Below are 17,345 nucleotides of genomic sequence, written 5' to 3' on the forward strand. Positions count from 1 at the left end.
TGCGCCCGGGGCGCGCGGGTCTGCACAAAAGACCCCCCACATCTGGCCGGCCGCAGCGCCCTCCCCTCCCGGGAGGGACCCCGGGGCCGCCGAGGGGCGCGCGAGGGCAACTTCTGGGGGTGGGAAGGCGCGACCCGGCGCGAGCGGGGGGACCCTCCCGGGGGTGTGCGGGGTGGGGGCGCGGCCGGGGCGCGCGCGGCGCGGGCACGAGGCTGGTTCCTGGGACCGGAGCTCCAGGGGGCATCCGAGGACTCTGCCGAGCCTCCGGCCGCGCCGCTCCCCGCCCCGGCGGCCAGCCCAACTCCGCCGGCGCTCGGGAGCCCCGCAACTCCAGAGACCCCCCCCCCCAACCCGCGCCGGGGCCGCCGCGCCCCGCGCCTCTCCCCACCCAGGACGCCCGCTGCCCCGCCGCCCGCTGCTCGGTCCAAAATGCAGCCCCCGAGCACCGGGCGCAGCTCCCCTCCCCGCTGCCCGGGCTCCGGGGCGCGCGCCGTGGGGGCGCAGGCATCCCTTCCCGCGACCCGGGGGGGCCGCAGGCGGGGAAACAAACCGAAACTCACCGCCTCCCGCCGCAGGCTCGGGCGCTACACCCGCGGCGGCCGCGGCAGCATCGCGGGGTCCCGGCGCGCCCGCCACCCGCCGCCCGGACGCGCGCCGCGGGGTGCAGGGCGGGCGCGGGGAGCGCGGCGCGGCGCCCGCAGCCCGGTGCCTTCTCCGCCTCCGGGAGGCGCCCCACCTGCCCCGCCGCCCTCGGCGCTCCGGCCGGACGCCGCCGCCAGGCGCTCGGCTCCGAGCGGAGCTTTTTGTGTCGCCGCCCAGACTCGGCACCCGGGCGTGGGGGCGGGGGCCGGGCTCCGCGCCCCCGGCACCGCCCCTGCCCGGCGGCTCCACCCCCGCCGCACCCCCCGCCGGCCCGCGAAGTCCGTCTGTCGGTCTGGAAGCCCAAAGCACCCCGGGATGGGGCTGCCCCTCCCGCGCGCGCGCCCTCGGCCCGGCCCGCGAGTGCCCAACCTGGGCCCGGACGTCCACGGCGTCTCCCCGCGCGCGAACGGGGCCGGCCGCAGTCAGGTGTGCAGGAGGGGGGGCCGCGGAGGGGGGCCGGGCTCCCGGGGGCGCGTCTGCTGCCCGGGACCTAGCGAAGGAGCAGTGGAGATCGCCAGGTTTCCAGAAACCGCCCTGGATCCGCGTCCGCGCACAGACTTTTCGGCTGCCCGGGGAAGTTCGGGTGGCCTGTCCAGCCAGGGGGGGAGGGGGGGGTGCTGCGTGTGTGGGCTGGAGGATGCTGGCAAAGGGCACGAGTGGACACCCCCCCGCCCGGCTCCCTTGGATGAGGGTGCAGGGGAGCAGGAAGGGAGGAGTCCTGAGGGGAAGTGAGACCTGCCGAGACCTGGGACCATCCTAGACGCCACCTTAACCCTAACGCCTGCCTTAGGGACGAGCCGACAATGTCTAGTTCCTCCAGGAAAATCTTCAGACAAGGTCTCGCGCCTCTTGCGTTAGCTGCAAACCGGAACGTGGAGGACGGTAAGAGGGTGGCTTCCACGTTGTGGGGTGCCCTTTTTTCAGGACTGCTATGCAGAGTGAAGACCCGACGACCCCAGAAGCCACCCTGACTGGTAAGGTAACCCTGCGCTTGGCCTCGATCTCCTGATGGCCAGGGCTCAGCTGAGCGGCGCCTGGATTTTCCAGCCGACGGACAGCCTTCCCGGGCTGCTGGAGCGGGGCTCTTTTCGTCCTGCCGTCTTGTCCCCAAGGAAAGAACCCTCATTCTAAGTTCTCCCCAGAACTCACTGCAACTCTTCTTCCAAGAGGATAAAGAGGAAGCCCACGAGTCACCAGGGGCCCCGTGTCGCTTATTAAAATTGATAATGTACTCAGCTGACCCGCCTTGTCTTGTCCCACGAATAAAATATGCTTCTGGTGTTTCCAAATGTGCTGTCGCTAAGCACATATAGAAACCGGTCACCAGGAGAGAGATGCAGCTTGATGGCTGTCAGTTCTCTCTAGGATCTCAATTTAAAATATTCACCCAGCTAAGCCATGTCCTGTTACCCCCCAAAATCACATCCTCCCTTGAACACCTGACGGAGTGCACGCTCTATGTTTTAAAAGCCTAAGGCACTCTTAGAGCAGAAGTCTTCAAGAGTTTTTATTTCCAGCTCAACTCTAGGGCAGAACAAAGATTTTTTTTTTTTTCCCCAATGCGAAGCTAATGAGAGTACTGAAAACTGACGTAATAACAAGAAGCTTGGATAGGACAGTGAGTTCTAACACCCTGAGATTTTACTAGGAAACTTTAGCCTAGAATTATTATGATTATACATGAGTGACTTTAAAGACTACTTTTAAGAAGCTAATTTCAGGGATCAGTAATTATTCCAAAATGTTTAAACTCTTTTTTTTCCAGCTGCTTTCAAAGCAATTCTTCCGGAGGACTCAAGCATCCAGCCCAATGTGGGGTAAACTCTTCCACCCTTAGTCATTCATTCCCACTGGCTGGTATTTTAATTCACAAACCATCCTGGGTGTTCTGCCTTCTGTCCGGTCTTGTAAAGCTGTCACACAGAGAAGGTTAATTAACTGGGGCAGGCTGGAATAGGCCAGTTCTTAAGACTAGTTGGGGGCCAGCACTGGGGCAGACAGAAACAGTTTGAGTCAGGGAAGGAATGGGTAACAACACGTTGGAAGAGATTCTTCCACAAGGCAGTCCAGGAGTGAGGCAGCTAGGGCCAGGCAGTGTGGTCAATGGAAACTTCTGGCATCACACTCCAGACACTGCCCTGGAGTAGGAGTAAGATGGGATCAGGACAGTATCCCGGGGCTATCAGCATCAGACCTCAGCACAGGGAACCAGACAGCGATCATGAATCCATTCAACAAACAGTCCTGGAGTCTAGACTGTGCACCAGAAATAGGACAGAGGAGAAAACAGACCCAGAGAACTTGCATTCAAGTGCAAGCAGCAGAGACTACACCCCACAATAAACACAGAAAATAAATTGTGTGTTGGAGAGTAAAAGGGGACAAAACCAAGCAGAGAGCCCAACAGGGGAGTCTCTGCTGCAGAAGAAGACTGACATTTGACATGGCAGCCAGGGCAGTGCCAGGGACGGGCTTCGAAGAGAAGAGAAGAGAAGAGAGCTGAAGGAAGTGAGGAAGCACACCAAGCCACAAAAAAGGACTGGCCCTTATCAGGGAGGACACAAGAGGGATCTGTACTTCCCCATGGGCAAAGGTCAAGATCCTAGGACAATTCAGAAGCTCAGGAAAACCCAGGGTGCTGAGTCATCGGAGGTTGAATTAAAGCTGCTTAAATCTGGACAGGGATGAGTTCTTATTCATCTTTGTACCTGCAGCATCAGGTACCCAATAAATGTTTATTGAGCTGAGCCCTAAAATCTTCAAGCCCCTGGGATGGGGTGAGATCCATGTGACTTCATCAGACCCAGGGCAGCCCTCCATGGGTGACACACCCACAAAAGAATGTGATGCTTTCTTTGATGGCTTTTCAGGGCTGTCTTCCTGATCTTTGAGGGCAGGGAGTATCTTTCGACTAGAATCCTGAACACCTGACATTCTAGGAGGGAGACAAGGGAGGTAAAAAGAGGTGGTGAGTAGGGACAGGGAAACCCACAATCCCTTCTCAAGACCCCAAGATCTTAATCCAGCCTAATAGGGAGGGCAAGTTTTCTGACTGACGTGATTTGAGCTGTACAAGTTAAAATTGCATCCTGAAACCAAATAGCAGTGAATTAACCACTCAGTGAATTCTCTAAAATTCATTGCATTTTACACTTGAAACAAGTGGATTTTATTGTATATAAATTACACCCTAATAAAAACTGTTTAGGGCCTCCCTGGTGGCGCAGGGTTAAAGACACAGCACTATCAAGCTATAGCCAGCACTATCAGTTATAGCACTGCAACATGGGTTCAACCCCTGGCCAGGGAGCTGACACACATGGCGCAACAGACCTCTCCTGTCTCACCCGCTGCTCCCCTCAGCAGTGTATTTCAGTAGATGCGCCTTTTCTGCTCCCCACTCTGTCTCTGGTGAATCTTTTCACACTCCACGCACCTTTGGCCTGTACCCCAGCTCTTGTATGCATAAATAAATAAATCTTTTAAAAATTATTAAAATAAAGCTTTTTAAAAACATTCAAGGAGCCCATGTTTAGACAACTTTCACATGCTGTCTTGATAGGCAAGACAGAGTTACTCAAAAACATGAACATCCTTATTAATAAATGTTTAAACCAAATTGATTTGTGTGAAATAATAAGAGAAACACATTAGTCTCTGCCCCCCAGTTCCCGGCATAGAACTCAAAACCCTTGTGATTTCCTAAGAAATAAGAGCAGTAGAAGCATTTGTTGTTCTAATAGCTGGTTTTTGACCCAGTTCCTAATATAAAGTTCCGAAGCCCTGTGGCATTTCCTGGATGATAGTGGTGTTTTTGTTCTAATGACATGCCGCTGGGTGGGCTCCTAGAGAACTCACCAGAAGGACCAAGACAGAATCAGAAGCTTGGAATTCTCTTCCCAGGAAGGGGGAGGGGGTAGGAAATGGAGTTAATGATCCATCACACCCACATGAAGAAGCCTCCATAAAAATCCCCAAAGGAGGAGTGGAGAGAGCTGCTGGGTGGGTGAGCACGTGGAGAGGAGTCTCAACGTCTCTTGCATCCAGATGTTCACCTGCATCCTTTATTGTGTCCTTTTACAATAAAGTGGCTAACAGTAAGGAAATGGTGTTGTTGAGTTCCATGAACTATTCTAGCACATCAGTGGAACCCAAGGAAGAGTCCTGTAATCTCCCCTGGGAACTCATTGGTCAAAAGCACAGATGACAGCCTGTGCTGCAATTGGCAGCTGACGTGGGTTGAGGGCAGGCTGTGGGACTGAGTCCTTTGCATGCTGAATCTAGTGCTGCCTCCAGGTAGATAATATCAGAATTGACACTGTCCCCGCAAGAAAATTATAGGACATCCAAGTGGTGTCACAGAGCGTTGTTGTTGTGTTAGGGGGAAAGGATGAGATAATCTCATACAGGCTTTGTGGACTCCACCCCCACTCCAGACTAAAGCCATCAGGACATTGGGAAAGACAAATCCCATCAACACCAAAGGGAGGGTGGCTGGGACCTGAGGGTGGAGTTGGGCAGCCAGGTTGGATATAAAAACCAAACACGTGGGCCTTGCTCTCTCTCTGGCTCGCGATCGCTCGCCTCCTGGCTTCACCGCTCCTGGCTGGCGGCCAGCTCTCAGAGCACCATTTTTGGGATTCCTGATCGGCGGATCGGGTAGGACTCATTTAAAACTTTGTCTCCCACTTTTCTCCCAGAGCTGGACATTTCCTCATTTCCCCTTCCCTTGTCAATAAACCTTTTATGAACCTTTCACGTGTGCCTGCAGTAGAGCATTGATAAGTCCTTTTAAGCGCGTGGGTGAGGACCCACAGTCAGGCACCCCGTTTTGTATCGGGGTTGCTCTACAACAGTTGTGGGGGAAAAACCCCACACTTTCAACCATTGGAAGTATCAGAAGTGAGGCGTGCTTGTGACAGGAAAAGAGAAACCCACAGAAGAGAGAGTGAATTTTTCTTTCTCAATTTGCAAGTTTACTTTTCCCTTAGCTATATTTGCCACTTGACTGTATATGTCCTTTTTTGAAGTCTAAAAATCGTCTCAAAAATATATATCATCTAAGGTCGTTTACTAATAATGATTACTAAAGATAGTGCACATTTTGAAACTGATTTTTATTTTGGGGCCCTATTTAAATCAATCCCAAAAGACTAATTATTCTGTTAAGGAGTTCTAGGTGACAGAGGTTCTATATTTGAAACAGGGTTTAATCGCTTACCTGTTTAGAATCAGGTACTATCTAAGACAATGAAGCTTTATCTGGAACAGAATCCTGAAGTCTTCTGGAAACCCCAAAGGATTTTCATAGGGCAACTCAGATTGCTTTTCTCAAAGTGGTGTTGGGTTGAGAAGAGCCATCTCGCTTTACTTAACTCATCATTGCTATGTACAGCACATATTCAAAACAGCTGGCAAGAATTGTGTGCCCGCAGTCAGGGGGATTGTGAGCATGCTTAGCAGGCTGTGGGCACGGTCAGCCACCATTCGGTTGGGATGATGACTGTAAACACTCTGGTCCTTGAGTGTGTCCTGACTGAAGGTCAGCTTCGATGGTGGTGCCAAAGGCCTCTGGACACCCTCCTCACCTGAAGTTATCTGCTGTTTTCTCAACACTTTTTGTACAATCCTGGGTCAAATAAGAATCTCATATTTACCAGTAATTTGCTAGTGTCTTCAGCGTATGTGTGGTGGAGGGAAGTCATTATAAACTTGTTCAGAAACAAAATAACAGCCCCAAAACAGAGTCACCTATGCTAAGCCTCTCATCCCCAAACTGAAATTTAGTTACAGTTTTGGCTCTCCCAGAATTGGAATCCTAAACCAATCATCCTGGAACCCTGAGCAGCGCTAGATCTGCCTGACAGACCCCCCCCCCCCCCCAGAGCAAAGTGACCTTGCAGTCACCGACATGCTTTCCCATCTGGTATGACGCCCTTGTTCAAGCTCCCTCTGGCTGACAGGCCTCCATTTGCACGGCAACCTGGAGCTCTTTTCTAGCTACTAGGTTGGATACAGCCAGACTCAATCAAATTTTGCTCATAGAAACTCTTAAAAGTTTTAATATGCCTCAGTTTCTTTTAAAAAACTGAACTCTGGTCCTTGTAAAATCAGTGTGAGGCACTGTTTTCACTGCCAACTGAGTTGGAGTGTCCGCGTTTGCTCAGCAGGGAAGGACTGGGCTGTGTCCTCCTTCCTCACCCCACTGTTCCACACCTCCAGCCCCTGCCCTGTTCTTTCCCTGCGAGTGACCTTACTTTCCATTTATCCATGGCCAATCCTATATTTCCTTCCCATTGGCTGTAAGGCCTCCACTTGGCTTCTCTCCTAATTTGTTCACTAAAACTGCTGCTCCAGCTACCAGGTAGTGGAACGGTGCAGCTTGAGACAGGAGAATAGAAACAGCAGGACATGGAGGTTCCACCACCATTTAAGACCCAATTCTGAGTTCAGTGCTTTGCTCGACTGGCCCCCTCCCAGAAGCTGGCTCCACAACCTCCAGGATCCTACCTATTACCCACCATGTCCTGGGGCTCCTGTACCTGTTCCAGGTAGGGGACTAGTTTCATTCACCCCTTACTCCCACTCTCCACATCCTGCCTCAGGCATTGCAAAGCAAGGGAACCAAATGTTTCTGCACTTCTGCATCAAGTCAGGGAACCCTCTAGTGGTCAGGAGGAGCAGCGGCAACTTCTGAGGGTATCCCTGGCAGAAGTAGTCCCAGCCCATGCCAAGTAAGACCCTCCCCTTGTTCTTTCTATCTCTTCTTGCTTTAATCTCCAGTGGGTGGAGTGCCCTGGGAGACAGAATAAATGCCCACTCAATCCTCATTTTTCTCCTTCAATCACTTCAAATCTCCCTCTTCTCAGTGTACAACGACAGTTAAGCACATTAACATTTTTGACTTTTTAAAGAACGCAGATTATTCTGCCACAGGGCAAGTGAGCCTCAGGCTATTAATCAAGTTCCAAATCAGTAAATCACAATACTTTCATTTTTGCTCAGGACCAGTGGCTGGGCGTATGTACCAGGCAGAGCTGCTGACCGTGCTCCCAGCATTTCCATTTGTCCGCATGAGAATCTTTGAAATAGCATGATCTGAAGGTGAATAGTACGCTGACAGTGAGGAATCCGATGCCTAGAGAATTTAAGCACCAAGCCCAACCGATGTGACCTGTAAATGGTGAACATGAACTTGACCCAGGTCTGTCGAACCCAAAGCACTTACCCTAAATTGCTGAACCAGTATTCCTCCCGCAAACAGCATTCTCCAGGCAACTTCACTAGAGTTGACTCAAATGCATCACAGTGTCCTATTTTAGCTGAGAGTCAGCAAGTGACTTCTAAGCCTGTGTGGCACATGGTGGTGTAGGACCCCACATTTCCTCCAAGGTTTCTGCCCTTCCTTATCCTCACTGCACAGTATCTTTGTACCTTCTGCATCTCCATGACCTACATTTATTTCTGTTGATCCCCAAATAGAGGGTGCTGTCAAATTGTCTGGGGTTATTGACATCTTTACCTCTCACCTGACTTGTCTCTTTAAAACTCACTCAAATGTCTCTAACCAGACTCATTTTTTCCTTCTGTGTAATCTTATTGGTCGTCTTTTTATTTAGCACTTAACTGCATTCTGCCTTGTATCATAGCCAACTGTCTATAACCTGCCTGTAACCTCGGTAGGTCCCTAAACACTGGAAATGTTGCTCATTCACCTGATCCACCCACACAAACACCCCACAGCATCATTCAGAAGAGTTTGTTCATGCCCTGCACATAGTAGGTGCTTAATAAACTTTCACCTGAAGTGATCAATCAGGAGTTTCTATTCTCCCAGGGTTAATCTTCTTACATTTCCTCAGGGAATTTTCTCTAAGGCATTTCTTCCCTGATCTATAACAACCAGTTCTCCAGCTCAGCATGGGATTTAGGATTACTTCAAATCCATTTCAAATAAAGAGATTGGGGAGGTCTTAAGAAGAGGGGTTGGGGTTAGTGAATTATGACACAGCATGAGAATTCTCACTCTGGGCTTACAGATACATGAACTTCCCCATATTCTTACCCAAGAGGACTTCACTCTATGTTATGGCTTGACATATGCCCCCTCAAAATTCACACATTGAAATCTTAATTTCTGATACCTCAGAAAGTGACCAGATTTGGAGTAAGAGCTTCCCATAGGTACTCAAGTTACAATGAGTTCACCCTCCTCCTATGTGATTAGCATCTTTATAGGAAGGGGAAATTTGGACATATACAGAAGGAAAGTGACATAAATCACAGAAAGAAGAGAGTCCAGTGCAAGCCCAGGGAAGAAGCTTGGAGCCCATCCTGCCCTCATAGTCCTCAGAAGGAACCAGTCGGGCAGGCACCATGACCTTGACTTCCAGCCTCCACAGCTATGAAACAATACATTTCTATTGTGCTAGTTGGTGGCACCTTGTTATGGCAGCCCTGGAAAACATACACCCTAGAACTCCCGCTTGCACAGAATTATATTCCCCAACACCCCCACCATTGCTGTGGAATAACTAGGTACCGTTTATTTCCCAAGTACTTGCCTACATTAGGTAAGCTAAAAAAGATAAGAGAACAATTACTCATTCACATGTGCAGGAGAAGAAAAATAGTAATGATAGCTGCATTTAGGAAGCACTTTTTGCATATGTTAATCATAAGAGATGGTCAAAACAATAATGTGTGTATCACTATACTAGGTGCTTTGCAAATTTTTTTAAAGATTTATTTATTTATGCATACAAGAGCTGGGGTACAGGCCTGAGATGCGGGGGTGGGGTGTGTGTAAGAGGACCCACCAGAGACAGAGCGGGGAGCAGAACAGGCTGTTTGACTGAAATACACTGTTGAGGGGAGAAGCGGGTGAGGCAGGAGACGTCTGCTGCACCATGTGGGTTGCTCCCTGGCCAGCCGGGGATCGAACTCATGCTGCAGAGGCTTCAAATTGCTCCATAGTGTGGTGCTTAACCCCTTGCACCACCAGGGAGGTCCCCGCTTTGCAAATATTATCTTATTTAAGGCTCCAGCCACCCAACTGTATGGGGTCTCGTTACCTTTTGCTCACAGTTGTGGGAATTGAGACTCGAACTATTGACATCAGCAGGATCATACTTCGCACAAGATCCAGGCTGGCTGTGATCTGTTGGTCATTTATTAGCCGTTCTTCCAGACATGTGACCTTTCTTCTGTTCCAGTGTCAACCTCACCCCACAGGACTCCAGCCATCCTGCCTGGTCATGCAGCCCTCATGGTGGGGCCTTTCCTCTTAACGGGCTTTGGCTTAGGGATGAGTATGTGGCTCAGCTCTGCAAGAAGGCAGGAGAGGAAGTCAGCTGGAAGGCTTCTAGAAAAAGGTTCTTCACTCACAATGAAAGATACACAAAGCAGTAGCAGTTTCTTTTCTGCTGACGAATGCTTCCTCTTCTGCATGTGCTATCAGGATGGGGACAGCCGTTTTGTAACAATGAGAACACAAAAGAGGCAGGAGGCTGGTAAGGACCAAATGAGTGACATCACTTTGCCTGTGAGCTAACCATCCTCCACATTTCTCATTTTGTGAGCTAATAAATCCCTGAATTTTTAAAGTCGCTGCGTTCTCTGCTTCTTACAGTTGAGATCATCTTGAATTGCCACTTCTACAAATCTGCTTTCCTTATGTCCTATTATTAGAAAGCAATAACCTCAAATTCCCTGCCATTCAGAGTTTCACATACCCAACAGAGAGGAAACATCATTCTTTCTTATTGTGGTGAACTATACATAACATAAATTTAACCATTTGAACCATTTTTAAGTATAGAGTTAAATGAAAAGACTCCTACAGAATGGGACAAAATGCTTGCATGTCAGACATCCCAAAGGGAGCGAACGTCCAAGACCTACAAGATCAAACAACTCAACAAAAAGAACACATGGAAAATACAAAATGAAAATGCGGGTCCCCTGCGCAAAATTTTTAAGAACTTTAAGATGGTGATGGCAAGGGCTTTAAACCAATCACTGGACCCTTCAGATTGTGGGTCCCCGTGGGACTGGCCAGGAAGCCAGTCCTGCCAACCATTGTAATTCTCCAAACAGAGACACAGACACCAATTATTCTATTACTTGATAATGATGTTGTGTTCACGCATCTCCTCAAGTTTGTTCATAAACCATTAAGGTCCAATGTGCCTCGTGCATATTTTTGCATTGGAGAATACAGAGGCAGAGAGACGGAAAAATTAGAGGTGTCGTCAAAGATCATATTGCACTTAAGCAAATCCTTTTCTATGAGCTTCTCAACGATCAGCTTCTTGGGTCATGTACCTCTGGTCCTTCTTGCATGTCCCCGCAGCTCTGGTCCGATGGTGCCATGTGACTCTGCAGCATTCACAAGCTGACTGGCTGGTCCTGGATACAGATGACCTTGAATTAGGAAGTTGAAGACAAGGTTAGGGAAGAAGTTTGGTTTTCGATTTGAGAACGTCTGGACTGGTGGACTGAATTTGGTGGGAAGTGAAAAGCAGAGTAATTTTTGAGTAAAAGTGATTTAGGAAAGCTGATCTGACTTGGCGTGGAGGATGAATTGGAGAGAGGCTGGAGGCCAGGTGCGCAGCCTGAACCCACCGCCGCAGCACCCACAGCGGTGACGAGGATGAGAACAGCCCAGAGTTGATGAGAGAGTCGTGACAGTGACCATGGTATCTCAGGCTTTACAGTGACCTTGCCTTTGAGACCACTGTTCTAATTGCTCCTTCAATAATCCTGCTGGGAGAATTTATCACATTTTCTAGTACTGCAAATTGATTCTCAGAGGTGTGCATGATTTCCAGGGGAAGGCCCTGAAAGACCAGGTCAGCTTCAGGTCCCACAGATAATGCTTTTCCCTGGCCACCAGGGCAGCAGCTCCGGACAGCACATTAGAATCACAGGATGAACTTCTACACAATAAGATGGCTTCCACCTCCCCTCAGATATTCTGATTAAATTGGTCTTGAGTGAGACCCAGGCAAGGGAGCTTTTGAAATCTCCTCAGGGATCCTAATTTGCAACTAGGTTGAGAACATCTGGCAATGGAAGAAAAATTAAGGAGACTTGACTCATTGCAGAAAAATACCAAGATTTTCAGTCTGAAGACTAACCTTCTCAACAACCACTCCTCCCCAGTCTAGAATGGATCCACTACACTGGAACAGCCACATTCAGAATTAGAATATAAAAAAATTGTTGCTTTCAATATTCTCACAAATGGTCATCCACACATTATAGCCGACCAGCGTGTGGCAAACATGTGGGGGAAGGGTCAGCTAACCTCAAGGGAGTGGGAAGGACAGTGGTCCTTCTGATTGTCCCATGGACTTCTATTCAGTGACATCAAATTGCGTCCTTGGAAATGCCCCATGAGGGAGTTTCCCTCTAGGATTCCCACAACTATTTACAGATTCGTGGCCCAGGGGGAAACAGTGGGGCTGGTGGAAGTGTAGCAACGCCATCCTTGAAGCTGAAGGCACTCAACAAGGGTGGCTAGAGGGGAAGATCAGTGTTAGAGCCAGATATATTTGAGGTGCCGATAGCATATTCAGGTGCAGAAGATCAACGAGCAATTAGAGACATGAGACTGAAATCCCTGAGATTAATCTGGATTAGATTTAATAGCAATTCAGGTAGGAATTTGTTAAAATCCCAGTTATGAACGAGATCAACAAGATTCTCAATAAGAAGGGCTCCAGGGAACAAAGCATGGAGAATGGCACTAGAGGAGGTTGTATGGAGCGTGGTCTTGCAGATGGAGAAGTCAGTCAGATGTTGACATAGATGGGTGGGTCAGAGAGAAAGAGAGTGTCCAAGTACCTTGAGTCATGGGGTCCAGAGCAGGAGAAGTCCAGCAGGGCAAGAGCAGGGCTGCCAGGACAGCAAGCCTGGATGGCGAGGCAACCTCTAAACAGTGAGACACAGAGTGGTGTTGGAAGAAGAAACCCCACTCCTTAGTCGCAATTTTTATAATAATGCACGGCTACTTCAGGAGTGCAGGGTGAATCGTCATTGTGCAGAGACCATCGTATTTGCTGACTGTAAGTTACAGAGCCCTTTGGGTCACACACGGCAGAGTGTGCAGTGGCTTAAAACATTTGCATCATGCCAGGCTGAGACAGTGCCCAGAAAAACATGATCTGTAGCACAGATTAGAGTCTTCTGTTGAGGCTAAGGTGGGCTTCCAGAGTGCTTAAAAAAGGGCAGTGTGTCCCCACAAGTAGGTGGAGAAGTAAACAGACCCCCACTCTGAATGAAAGACCTGATAGGAAAAACATCAGCTAAACTCCTGGCTCCCCTTCTCCTGGTCTCCACTGAACCAACGTGAACACTCCAGCATGGTGGGGACCCGCTATTCCAGCCACTCTTCCGCTCTCCCAGCCACAGCCTCGACACAGCCCAGTCTACTCTCCCCAAGAAGACGACTGAAAGAAGGGCAGAGCACAAGAAAGCCTCTCTCCTCAGAGAAGCTGCTGCCCAGCTGTTGTTTCTCCACTCACCCCAGGAGTGGCCGCCGGGTTAGAGTAAGTGGCAAGCGGGATTCCTAGCCACCTGGGGGGAAGCTGACTTCTACCCCGCACCATACAGAACCTTGATGTGAGTCTCAGAATTCAAACCCAACATTAACCCAGGTCATGGATCTCATGCAATCACACCTCCACCACCTACCTCAGAGTATGTCCCCAGAGAAGGTTTAAAGGTTTGAATTTTAAGAGTCTAAGGAGGGAGGGAGTAGAGAGCTTCTGGGGTTGGCAAGTATAGCTGACACTATTTGTTAGTTTGTTTGATATGCCATTGATGGACTAGACCACGTAAGTTTCAAGAGTACAGCTTCACACCTCCACGAACTACACACCACACCACACCCACCACCAAAATTCTAGCACTACTCACCCCCTTGATTGCCCGCCCCCAACCAATTGCCCTCACACCTTTTCCCTTGCTTTCTAGTAACCATCATGTGGTGGTGGTTGACATTTCTAAACACATCAGTGCAGATAAGGTGAGAGCCAGGATCACCTGCAGGAGTAGCAGCATTGAGAGAACTTGCTACACTGCAGAGATCTAAATGTATTTGTATACTATAGTGTTAAAACAGATGTACAGGAATTACATATTTGATTAAGCTATTTAGCAAGTTAACTTAATAACTGTATTTGTTTAAGAATAGTATTTTTAAAAGCATACACGGGATACACATGTGCACACCTCTGTATATGTATGTATGTGTACACACAAAGTTAAATATGCAGTAAGAAAATTTACTTCAATAAATTTCAGACAGCAGAAATTATGTAGATCCTATTTTTATAACAATTAATACAAACAAGAAAAAAGTAATAAAAGTTTAAATAAATAAAATATTCCACCATTTGACAACTCATACATCCTATTATGTTATCATAAAAATACAAACTGTTCAGAAGAAACATAAATTCAAACCACAAGGGCATTTAGACAGAATTTTACCCAGAAACAAATTCAAAAATTTAAAAGCATTCACTCTTAGTCATGAAAGATTGAAAACGAAATGCTAGTCATTTGAATGTGGAAGCTAGAAAAAGATCATATAATACGTAAAATAAAAGGATGAAAATAAGAGGTAAAAATCCTGAAATAATAAGATTAGGGATTACTCAAAAAATTCAAGAGCTTTTTATCTGAGGAAAAATAAACAAGATAGGCCATATCTGAAAAATTATTGAAGAAAAAAATAGAAATAACACAAATTTAGAAGCGGTAAGATGCAGCAGTTACAACGGAGGGGAATTTAAATAGATCAACAGAGACTTGTACTGGCAACAATTATACCATGTTCAACTCTATGCTAATGAGTCTCAAATTTTTCTGAAAAATTTCCAAAATTGAAACCAGAAATATAAAATTAACTAGGACAGTAACAATAAAAGAAATTGAGAAAACTGTCAATAGTTTCCCCAAAAGGAAGAGGCCCAAGAACCAGATCATTTTACTAATAGATTCTTTCAAATTCTCCAGGAATGAAAATTCACATCCTCCATAATTTGTTCCAGAGCTTGTAAAAAATGGAAATTAGCCCATTTATTTTGTAATCCTTCCCTTCACTTTCTTTTGCTCCTATCTTTCACCATTTGTTTATTTTATTAGTCTTTTACACTCAGTTAACCTCATATTCTATCAAACTTGCTGCCTTACAAAAATGGCTTAAAAAGTGTTTTTGCCTCTGAGGAGCTTTTAATAGACTGTGAAACATGTTTATAGATAAGAAATAAACAGGAAGATGTTTTTTCCATCCATTTCAGAATCCAAAATTTCAATAATAAATATCTATAATGTGGGTGACTCCTATCCTGCATTTTTTTTAACAAAGACAGATGGTTTGTGATTATTATTCTGTTTTTTTGTGTATTAACTTTAACCCATAATTGGGGGGGGGGCTCACTTTATTTAATATCCTTCCCTTCTAAAATGTCTGCTAATAATCAAAGGTCTAGGTCAAAATCTTGACTTTCTAGCTCTCAGCTGTCATCACGAATGCTTTTTCATACCTTTTTTCCCCTGAACACTGTTTAATATTCAGGACCAGGTCTCAGTAAACAAGCTAGAGTTATGAGCTAGTGAAGAAAGCTGCTGGGCTACAGGAAGTCTGCCATTGGGCTTGGCACACACGCTGGAAACTTGAACAACCTGGAAACCTCAGAAATATTTCCAATGTGCAGAGCTGTGCTCACCAAGTTCAAGGGCACAACTAGCGAAAGGAAAATTCTGCTGCTACAGCTGTCTGTTGTGCCTCTTCCTGGGGGTGATGGGTGGAAGAAATTTCTCCACAGATTCATGAAGATTTAAATCCTTCCAAAGGAGAGAAGGGGCATAATTTTGCCGAAAGCTTTCATATTCATTCAGTGAACCAAAAGCATTCATCTTTGAACGCCTCAGTCCCTGGAACCCTTCTAGGTGTTCGCTTCCCTCTGTCGCCTTTGAATTTTGTTCTTACCGTGGAATGAAGAGCATGAAAGTTCACACACACACACACACACACACACAGGCGCACACACACATGCAACACACACACACTCTAGATGCTTGATAGAAGGTGTGGCTCAACTTGGTGCTCCTCAGGGCCCAGCAAAATAACTAGCACACAGTTCACACTTTACAAATATTATTTGAAGCAAAATCAAATCAAACTGAGTAGCATCTAGCTAAAAGAGAGGGAGAAAGGGAAAAAGCTACAGGAGCCACAGAGGAAAGCAGTTTCTAATTCTGCCTGGGGGAATAAGGAAAAGTCGAAACAAAAATAACAAACTGTTTTGAGGAGTTATACAAACCCTTTTGACAACGCAATTTAATTGTACAGAGCAAACATTTATTTAATTTTAATAATAAATGCTTACACATTTTTTTACGCAGTATATTAATCTTTGAAACCCTTCCAGGCACTAAATAATTGAATTTTCTAGATTATATTCCCCAAAAACCATCCACATTGACTTAAGTTTCCCAACAGAGTAGTTAAGTGAAAATATAAACAAATTAGGGCCAGCACAAGACTCAGGACTCCTCTCGACCACCCACCACCAAGAGCTGGTGCTGAAATACAGGTCTCCCTGATGGCCAGTTAGGCCTCCCCAAGATGAGTCACTTAGACATGTGGATTATTTCTAGTTGAGATCAATCGAGGCCTTGCAGGCTCCTTTAACTATCTGGACGAGTGAAAATTGGGGTATTACCCAAAGTTAGGGTTGTTACTAGAAATAACCTATCGGTGAAACCTAGCTATATGGCAGGGCAGACATCCAATACCAGCTTCTGGTCTTTGTCATGAGTCCTTCTCCTTTGGTTGTGCAAGTCCCTCTCCTATTTCCTTGAAGACCCAAGCTCCTATCCACTCCTTAGCTCTGGATCTATACCATTTTGCTCCGTTGGTTTTATAATCCACATCTGTGTAGATCTATACGTATGTAATTAAATTTGTTCTTTCTCCCTACTATTCTGATATTCTACCAACCCAAGAAGAATCAAGAGGGATATGGTGGGGAGGGGAGGTCTCCCTTTTCCCCAAAAGCAGTCAGAGGAAACAGATGACCCTGGCTCTGTCTCTGACACGCAGGAACCACTGTGTCCCTGGGGACACAATGTCACCTTACAAATCTACAAGTGAAAAAACCTAAGAAAACACTCAGATCTTCCTGGCCTTCAAGTGCAAAATAAAAGCATCAGAAGGTGAATAGTGGCTAATCTTATGAAGGGTGAACATTAATATCAAAACCCTATTAAAATGAGGTCAGGAGGCTAGAAAGAGTAAGTCAGCAAACTACAGGGCCTGCATGCCTTACAACTCCCATAGGAGGTGATGCTGTTTCCCCCTCCTTTGGAACTGGGGAAGGAGGTCCAAGAGGGGACTTAGGGGGTCCTTAGCCTTGAATTTGGGGAAATGTCCATGGGTATCACCATGAACACACTCTCAAATCTACCTTCTTTTCTGTTGGTTGTTACCAAATAAAGCTATTTTTATTATTGGAATAACTGCTTTTGTTTTAGGGGAAGTAAGTTTCTACATTGGAGTATGCCTGTGCCATGATATATGTATCTGTGAAACAGATGGTTAATGGGGTTTATAATAACTAAGATATGGAAACAACCCAAATACCCCAAAACACACAAATGGATCAAGAAGATGTGGTCTATATACA

This window comes from Talpa europaea, assembly GCF_964194135.1.
Source record: "Talpa europaea genome assembly, chromosome: 13".
Lineage (NCBI taxonomy): Eukaryota > Metazoa > Chordata > Mammalia > Eulipotyphla > Talpidae > Talpa > Talpa europaea.